Genomic DNA, 10,142 nt, shown 5'->3' on the forward strand with positions numbered 1-10,142 from the left:
AAACATATTTACTTAGATTGATTTATTTTTACTAGAGTAAATGGGAAAGAGCTCAAGCGAGGGAAAAGCACTGAACATAGTATCTTTTGCTGATTTCTGTAAAAAGACGAAATTGCGATAAAGCAGTCAACTGTAAAGATATTATTTTATATCCTAACATGTTTAAAGCAGAAACATCCCTCGATGTCGTCCGTTACTCGTAACTAACTCGTTCAATTACATCTTACTAGGTAACGATATTGATATTTCATTCTCTACTAATTGACAGGCCCATTATGCCTCATTTTTATTAAATTTCTTTATAATATCCATAGAGTTACGCATTGGCCAATTACCAGAATCATTTTACGTCTGTTTCCGTTTAACAATAAGTACCGTTATAGTGAATTCATGTTGATACTTTATGGCAAACTATTTAACATTTATTTCTTCTTTATTCAGGTAACAAGAATTTATGTTTCAGTACAACAATTATTTAAACATTGTAAAATTCATGTTTGCTCTTTCTAAAGAAGTAATCATTTATTTAAATTTTAGCCATAATGTGCCTTTAACCCTTATTATAGTAAACAGATTTGGAATAGTCAACAACGATAAATGATGTGTGTGTTTCAAAATATGCAAATATATCAAAAACCAATTTCAAGGAAACAGGAGAAATAACTTTCTGTCTCGGAGCAATAATGTTTATTTTTCCCTACGTGATACCGATTTGTTTACTTATTTTTAATGTAAAAATCATAGCAAAATGCTTTAAATCAGTTGAAAATATTTTAAATATTGTTCCTATTGTTCCAAATAAAAATCTACATTATATACAAAAGAAACGTTTCCACTTTTAGCTTGTCCACTCCTTCCCCCTTCCTTTTGGGCTAGTCCCCGTTCCCAAAAATGAAAAGAGAAACGCGAGCAAGGCCAAAATTGCTTTGCAATAATAGTGATTTATAGTGTTATATGATGCAAATAACCCCTAATGAAACATAAAATGGCCAAATATGTAATTATCAACATACCGACAAAATAGACAAACCTGCTGAGACGTTCACTTTAATGTTCACAGTTGTAATCTTTGTCCACAAGTTAAAACAAAAACGATTAACCCGATAATTTACGAAAATTAGTCACAATCCTAAGCTATATGGTACCATGTTGATATGAGCATAATGCGATACCCAATGCTTTATTAAAATATATTTTTACATTATTAAATTCATTTCGTCTGTTTTTATTAAATATATGAAAATGGAAAATGTTTATTACCAAGCATACAATGTATTATATGAAGATATGTCACTGGTTTACATTTTTCTATTATTGAAACAGGGTTTCGGTATAATTATGCTTTGTTAAAGCTGAATTTAGTGCTTATTTGCAGTATGCATTATCTGATCCTTACCATTAATTGCAATCAATTGATTGCAAAATTAAAGTTAGTAAGTTGACACTACTTAACACTTTTTTCTACTTTCTTTTCAGAACTTCAAGGCGACCTTATCGAATTTTACAGACGCAGGTGTAGTTCAATACCTCTCTCACCGCTTCTTGAAGAAATAGAGACACCTCTAGCTGGGTTCTACGTGATGCCAGATATAGTCGACGTAAAAAAGAAGAAGTCCCTAACTTGTCATGAAGAGGAGAGAACACCTATCAAGTCTTTGTCAGACCTGTTTTCAACCGGGAGTGGAGATCAGCAAGAAATTTATCTATCAGCTGATGCAGGTTTTGGAAAAACTGCTTTCTCAAAATATCTTGCTGTCACGTGGTGTCAAGCTCATTGCCACGATGAAAACTACGCCTATTTTAAAGATGATGAGTTAAAAACGTTATTTGACTTTAAGTTCTTATTTTTGGTTTTATTAAGAGACTGTACCTCTGTTTGTAACATTGACGATATGATTGAACAGCAAATTACTAAGAAACTTCATTCTTCTGCAACAATACATGAAGTTTTACGTAGAGAAAAATGCTTGATTATATTGGACGGTCTTGACGAATGGACTCACCCTGTGACAAGATGTGGCGAAGTATCAGAAAAAATCCCACATCGGTACGTACGTGAAAATTGTGTCATCCTTACGACAACCCGACCGTGGAAGCTTGGAGTTTCAAATCTCAAAACAAGTCAAATAAACAAAAAAGTAGATTTGGTTCAATTAAGTACAGTTTCTACACGGCAACTAGAAGAAAATGCTATAAAGAAAATGACCGGTGTCCATAACGATAGAGTATTGAAGAGTAAAACACATGCTTTTAATAAAGTGATAAGTGACCGTGGTCTAGAGCACATGCAAGTGATTCCACTCCTCCTCATGTATATAGTTTGCCTATGGTGTAACAACATTCCCATAGGAAATTCAAAACATGAAATTTACACCAATATCATTGAATTTCTATTTTTGAGAACGTCAAAGAAACACCCGGAAGTTCAACCACGTCGTGAATCATCTGCTAGTGAAATTCCAGAATACTTCAAAAGTCATGAATTTTGTAAAAAGTTTTACAGTCTTATAAAATCATTAGCAGAAGTAGCCTACCAAACATTATTTCACGAAAACAGAGAAAACACGCTGGTATTTGATAGAACGGTTGCTGAAAAATATCTCAATTCAGACGACATGAAATTAAGTCTTCTCTCAGGAATACTGTCAGAAAGTAGAAGTACAACTTTAATCCAAGAAAGTATCAAAGTATCGTTTTCTCATAAAACAGTACAAGAATACTTTGCCGCCATATTTATTAGTTCTCAAAGTGACGCTCAGAAAACTGTTGTAGAAAAATGTAGAAATGTTCAAGACATTCTGGACATGTCAAAAATTTGTGAATTTATAAGTAAAATGAATTCTGACCAGATGTGTGCAATATCAAATGATTTGATGTCTGTGATAAATGAAGACAAGAAAACACTCGACTATAGAACTAGGACAGGTTTCGAGAAGTTGCTGAAAAATCCATTGTATAACATACAGAAAATGTTCATGTCGTGTTTACACGAAATGCCTCAAAGTGAAAATATTCAATTATGTTTACAAGATTTCTTCATTAACGAGCAGACCGTGCACAGTAATCAGTTACAACGTTTGTTAAAACAAAATAAAACCAACATAAAATCACTTTATATAGACATTAGCAATACTTCCATCAGTTTAAGTGAAATTATAGATATTTTCTCTCTCACAGATCTCAGTCATATACAGAAACTTGTATTTCGCGGAAAATGGAAGGAGGATGCTGAGGTAAATCGGCTTTTGTTTCCAAGTTTACAGAACATTACTTTGTTGGATTGTGAATGGGCAAATAATGAAGAAAATCTGAGTGAAAACTTGGCGCGCTTACAAAACTTACAATATTTATATATTTTCAACATCACGTTATCTCACAAAATGCTGAAAACATTTTTCAATGTTATCTCTGGTCAGAAATCAATGAAAGAGTTAACATTGTACCTGTTAAACTGTAAAAATCACGACCGTCATGATTGTAAGAGATTAAACTTGGATTTGTCTCAACATTCAACTCTAGCTATGGTAAATTTGCAGATGTTACCTAGACTACTATTAAATATATCAACTCCGTCATTAGTTAATGTTACGTTGTTGGACATCAATCTTGATAAAAGTTCATTGTTACTGTCCCGTGACATGTTGAATATTGAACATGTGAAGTTGTTAGTGATAGAAATGTCTGCAGGAAGTATACATAACTTTATTGCCGTGCTCGAAAACCTGCCAATGTCAGTTACAGTAAAGATGGATGACATAAAACCGGAAACCGAATATAAAAGTGTTAAAGGGCATATTCGGAAATCACAAACTTTTTATGTGATAGAAGACGACACTTTGCCTGGGGCTTTTGAGTTCAAAACAATAAAACCATACTAAAAATAAACATAGACCAGAGAAAAAAAATTGAAGAAACTACTTCAATAATTTAAATAAAACCAAACAGTTTATATATTGACACTTAGAATAAAATGGGCATCTTCAAACTATACTAAAGTCTTTATTTAGGACATGTACCGTTTTCAATTGATAAATTGGTTCTATATGAAAAATATGAATAATAATAAAAAAAATAATACAAATAATTAAAAAAGTTTTTACAGAACATTTTGGATATAAAAATGGATTAGGATATGGACATATTTCACAAGTAAGTGATTTTATATTGAATGTTTTATCTTTAGATTTTATTATACATGCATATGTAAGAAATGAAATGGATTATTATCAGTAAACTATATTCTTATGTTTACTTTCAATTTTTTTTTTATTCAAATCAAAGTAAAGTATTGTTTAAGGTTGTATGTACATATGTGAACACGGGTTATTAATTAACTGTACATTGTCTCTTATACATTTAATTAATATTGTTAAGATTCATGAATTTAGAAAAGTTGTTTTTTTTTTCGTTTTTTTCCCGAAAATATTGTCCTTGTGATTTATATTTTGGTGCATTAATTGTCTGACATTTTAAATTATAAGGTGTGGTGTTTAAGGGTTTTGGGTTGAAGAGGGGGAACGGGGGTATAGTGTAAGTCATGGCCACGCGACGATCACCTGTGGTTATGACTGTATGTCTATAACATTTCTCCTTAATATACTTATGGCCCTTACATATAAGGAAATACAAATCATTAATAGTTCTGTTTAGATGTGTTTATCAATTTTTGGTTTATCTGTATATTTGTTCATAATATATAAATGCAGACTTCTCACAGTGATTACCTCCTTTGGCAAAATTGTAATCACTGCCTTCACAGACGTCACACGATGATGAAAGTCACATGAAGTAAATTTCGAAATTCAAATGTTAATTTTGACCGTTACATAGAAAATCTAACGTCATTTTTCTCTTTTTGTTTTATTTTTAACTTTTCGTACCTACGTTCGATATAGTTTACCAAGAAAATTATCAAAAGAATACAAAATAAAGGAAAATGAATTCAAAAGCTAAATTATATAAAATATCAAAATATTGTCTCGGTAGAAAATATTCTCATAATTTTTGAAATTATTTCTAAATATTGATACATTTTGTACTTTTTATTTCTTTATTCATAATCATTGTTTTGTCAATGAGAAAAAAACTTACTTGATAGATAAAAGCATTAGATAAAACAATTAAAAAAATATAGTATATCAGAAATCCTGACCATTGTGGCAGAGATCTACGCCAAAGAATTAAGGTGAGATCACTGCGTGGATATTAATATTAATGTATTACTTATCCATGTTCTAGTCATATTTGATGTGTGTTTTGGCTCAAGTATATACATATGTTTATAACTATTTATAAGTTCTTACCATTTTTTGTGTTTTAGTTACTGTGTATACATCTCATTGTCAAACTTGTATTTTTATACACATGTTAATATATTCAGGGAAAAGAAAACAGAAAATGACATGTTTATAACCTACCTGTAGACATTAACATACAATTAGGTAACACAATAACCATACATGGATGGGATAGTGTCTTAAAATATTGCATTAGTTTAATATCAATGCTGTAAGAATATCTTTTAATTATCTATTAAATGTTTGAATTAATGCACAGTTTAATACATGGTTTGCTATTGTTTGCTATTGTATTTAGTTTCAATTTTCCTATTTCTGTTTGAGATACAGCGATAGAGATAGAGAAAACGTGAACGGAAATAATTGAAATATTTATATTTTGTTACAAGAATAATGCCACGAAAAATGTACATACTATTTATAACAGCTGTAACTCTTATGTCATCGTTTGTTAATTTTTGTTTATATTTTCACATGTCAAACACATAAAAAGTGTTGTTGTTGTTGTTTTCAATTAGAACTACTGTGTTTTTTTAAATAAAACTACTGTGACATTTCTTTTATTACAACAATGTAACATCTTTGTAATCGGACTAAAAAATCCGATTTTTACCATTTTTAAGCAAAAAAAAAATACAATTCGAAAACGTTAAATGTTTGTAACAAATGTCATGTATTTCAATAATTTTCATCTACGTTGTGCCTTGTGTTTTATTCATTGTCCCATTAGCGTAGAATAAAAATTATATTATGTTTTTTTATATTGATTTAAACCTGTACATTGTATTTTTATAAATGACAGAGATTTCAATAGATGACTTGTATCTCTTGTGATTTTAGATCACCTGAGCACAATACTTGAAGTGAGCTTTTAGGATTGTTAGATGTCCATTGTCCATTGTTTACAGTTACTTAAAATAACAACAACTCTGTAACCTCGGGTCCTGATCAAAGTTGATACATTTTTGCTAGAATGTTTCTTTCATTCAAAAGATATTCCAAAATTGATAAAATAGTTACAAGTTTATCCATTTCATGGCTGAGTCACAGAAGATAATATACAATTGCAACCTTTTAAAAACTTTCCTTTACAAAATACGCTACGCCTAGAGCTTATATAGTTCTTCTGACTATTTTTAACACAAAGTTACAAAGATTGATCGAATCATGCTCTCACGTGGGTTACAATTAACCTCGGATTGGGTTCTATTTTTACATAGACTGATTAAGGGAACATCTTTAAAGTTACTCTCTTCTTAAGTTATAGATCTCAGTTTTTATATTTGGAATGTTCATGTTAACTTCAATTCATTTGGATTTCGACGATCAAGTCTTCCATAAAATATCATTTTATTAATAAAAGAGAAAGTGAACAGCCTTCCTTCAAATAAAACATATTTGTAAGTAGATATGTAAGTTTCTTTAAAATTATGGTGCAAAAGAAAACAATGCCAGTTATTATCAGTCTAACGTAATAAAAATGTGGTGTAAGAATTCAGTGTTGTACGGTGCTCCAATATGCATCTCAGTTAGACTTTTTGCATCACATATTCCCAACTAATTACAATATAAACATACCCTCTTGAGTGGAACTTTATTTTATGCTTAACCATTATATATATACGGGCTCGTCATGTCATAGCAAAAAACACATCGTCGTTAAAGCCAAGGTTTTTGTGATAAGTACAAGTCATGTTGAGGTCGACACGACCTTTTGTACACACTATTTCTTCGAAATATGTGATGTTCCGCGAATTGTGTTGTGCTAGATTAACGATGAAATATTTCAAAAAATCGATGGAATAATTAAAACGTTGAAAAAAGCTTGCAATGTCTAACAGTAAGATATTTTATAAGCTATTTTCTACAATTCGATCAGCCCGCAATAACTATTTTGTTCAGAAAGATACGGTGTCTCGGGCAGAAGTATGATATTTTGACGTTGCGCGGAAAAGTTGTGGTAAACGCCCTATCACCGTGATATAGTTTTCTTAGTAAGATTTTATAAATTACAACGTTAAGTATTTTTGTATAAAGTTTTAGTTTGTAAACTTAATGGAGGTCTGCAGCATAACTACATTTCGTTTTGCTTTCGACATGACGATACTCGCAAATAAATTGCTCTCAATAAAGAACATTACTTTAAACTCATTATTTTCGTATGCATTGGCTTGGAGTTATTATCCTTCGTGCTATGTTAAGAACTACAGATACATCAAAGAAAAGATCAGTGTGTAAAAACCATACCATCTCATAACTCATTTTAGACTTAAAGCCCTTTTTAAAGTTTGCAATGCTTAATTATTGTTCCGAGCCATTGAGGTAAATGTTTTGTCCTTTCTGCATTGCAATTTTTCTTCTTTTACTTTTTGCCTTAACACAACTCATACACAATTGGAGTTTACAATCTACTTGAAACAAGTTTGGTTGATATATCATATTGAGGTATATGCAGTGTCATAATTTTGTATTTATTATCCTTTGTAAAAGTTAAGACTTATTTTTTAATAGAGCAGCTTTTAAGTTCATATAATCTTTGAACATGAATCTTCATAATTATTATCTTTTTTTGTATTAGGAGAGAGGCTGTTGCGAAACGTTTTGAAGAATTGATATTGTAATGATAAACTGTTATTGTGATTTTTGTCTTCGAATACCGTGGTTTATATTCAATCTGATGCTTACAATATATGTGTGTATCTTTGTATTTTCCATATCTTAATATTGAAATTAAAGATAAGACATTTTTTTTTCAACTTTAAGAAAATATTAGAATTAAGATATTACTGTATAACATATTATTTAGCAAAGGGAAAATACATTTGGTTATATAAATTATAATAAGTATACTGTAAGGACCGATTGCAAGTATAATTTGTTTACAGAAATTTTACTTTTTATGAAGTAATGTTCAATGCTTACATAATATTATTGTCCATATATTATATAAAATAAATTGTGATACTTATTGATGTGCTAGTTATCATTTTCACAAATGTACGTAAATCAGTTCCGTTGTAACGAAATCTTGAGGTCTCTAGTTGTACACATTTATTCTTGAAGTGTCTTACTGGGGGAAATAATCATTATGTGCACCAGTACTTGTTAGTCCCGAAAGGGCTTTATGAAAGGGCGTACATATAACAACCAAAACAAAAAAGATGGCCGCATTATAAAAGCACCTAGGTATTAAAACGAAAGTAAGTTGACCGCTTTAAAAAATCCCTAGGTATCTGAACGAAAGTAAGTTGACAGCATTAAAGTGACATTATGCCCATCTAAGTGAATATCAAAATAAGTTACATTTTGCCATAACTCCTTTAAATTTAATAATTTACTTCACATAAACAATAAGTAATACACAGATCCAAATAAAAATTTTGCTACAGTAATTATCTATTAGAATTTACCTCTAACGCTCTGTTTATAAAAAGAGTGGGGCAGTCTTTTTATACTTTAGGCAGATTTATAATTTTATCCTGAACATTTACCAGTATCAACTGTTGGTCAAACACCATTTTAACAGTCAATCTTTTGAAATATAAAGTCAGTTTAACTTGACTTTGAAAATATGAGCATAATGTCACTTTAAGAAAGCCCCTAGGTATTAGAAGCAAAACAAGCTTGCCGCATTATGAAAGAGCTCAGAAATAAAAGTTAACCTACCAAACTATGAAAGAACCCTGATGTGATCAAGACAATAAGCTGGCCGCATTATGAAAGAGCCAAAGTCCTGGCCAAATTAGGAAAGGACCTTTAAACAAGCAAGCTGGCCGAATTATGAAAGGATCCAAACAAAACAACCACAATATGGTCATATTATGAACTAACCTAACTACAGCAACAAGAACAAATAAGCTTGCAGCATTGTGAAAAAACTTAAGTATAATAAACAAAACGAGATGGTCGTATTATGGAAGTAACTAGATATATATTCCAAACATGAAAATGACCGCAATATGAAAGTACTTTACCTGGTTATTTTGAATCGAAGACAAATTTAATCTATTGTATGCCCTCACGATTTACTCCCCTTTATTACTGAAGAAGTTAAATTTGATTTAAGAAGATGTTGCTTATTTTAGAAACATATTTATAATCGATATTTTTTGATATTTTTTTTATATTTATAATTTTATTTTATTTAAATAACGCCATTGTATGGCAAACAACTCATCTAGCGTGCATCCCCATGCCAGACATTATTTCTGTTATGGATAAAACTAACGGATACATCAGTCTGATATTCAAAAACCCGTCTCATGAGCCGCGTGCTATAAAACGGCGTTATTTTGGAGCATTTTGTATAGGAACCACATTTAACTGACATCATTGTTTCGTATAAAAGCTTAGAATTACGTAATTACGCCGTTATGAGAGACGTTGTTGTAAGAAACTAGTTACGGGTGTAATGACATAAGTTGCCATGAAAAATTGTTTTATTTAGGTAAAGAATTTAAAATATATATGATGGAATATGGGATAAAAAAACAAGAATAAAGATCAACAAGGCAAAGGCAACGTCCACAGGACGCGGCCAAACACACCCAAGCATGGCACCCAGAAGGCACCAAAAAAAAACAACCCGGAGCGGACACAAGGGTGAAAGGAGTGGGACATGTAATGTGAAATAATGTCAACTAAAACGGGCCCATAAGGGACTTAAAGGATAAGGGCTGTAAGGGTGAAAATATGGGGAGGGGGTTAACAATGGGTGAGGGGGGGGGGGGATTTGAGAAAATACCTACCGTCAACGACAATCCAACAAGACAAACATCACAAAACATGTAAACATCCAAAACAAGTAACAAATAGACATGAAAAACACGTGAAGGAACACAGAGG

This window comes from Ruditapes philippinarum, unplaced genomic scaffold (assembly GCF_026571515.1).
Source record: "Ruditapes philippinarum isolate M1 unplaced genomic scaffold, ASM2657151v2 ctg8739_1_1_1_1, whole genome shotgun sequence".
Classification (NCBI taxonomy): Eukaryota; Metazoa; Mollusca; class Bivalvia; order Venerida; family Veneridae; genus Ruditapes; species Ruditapes philippinarum.